This window comes from Bacillus rossius, chromosome 6 (assembly GCF_032445375.1).
Source record: "Bacillus rossius redtenbacheri isolate Brsri chromosome 6, Brsri_v3, whole genome shotgun sequence".
Lineage (NCBI taxonomy): Eukaryota > Metazoa > Arthropoda > Insecta > Phasmatodea > Bacillidae > Bacillus > Bacillus rossius.
The window spans coordinates 5,029,532-5,029,783 of NC_086334.1; positions in this window are offsets into that span (position 1 = coordinate 5,029,532).

Genomic DNA, 252 nt, shown 5'->3' on the forward strand with positions numbered 1-252 from the left:
GCCCTGTATAACCGGACCCTTAAAGTGAAGAATTTACTCCTTAATCAACTCTTTTGAACATCCAGGAGATTGCAGCAGCGGGTACAAACTAGTCGTTGTAAACTTTAATTTAATTTAATTATAACTTTTTTTTTTAAATTTTGTAGATTGTAAATATGTATACCTTATGTTTTATTTTTATTTGTGTCTACAAATTTCCTTGGAAATATCTATACGAATTTTTTTTAACATGGAATTATTTTACCAGTTAAT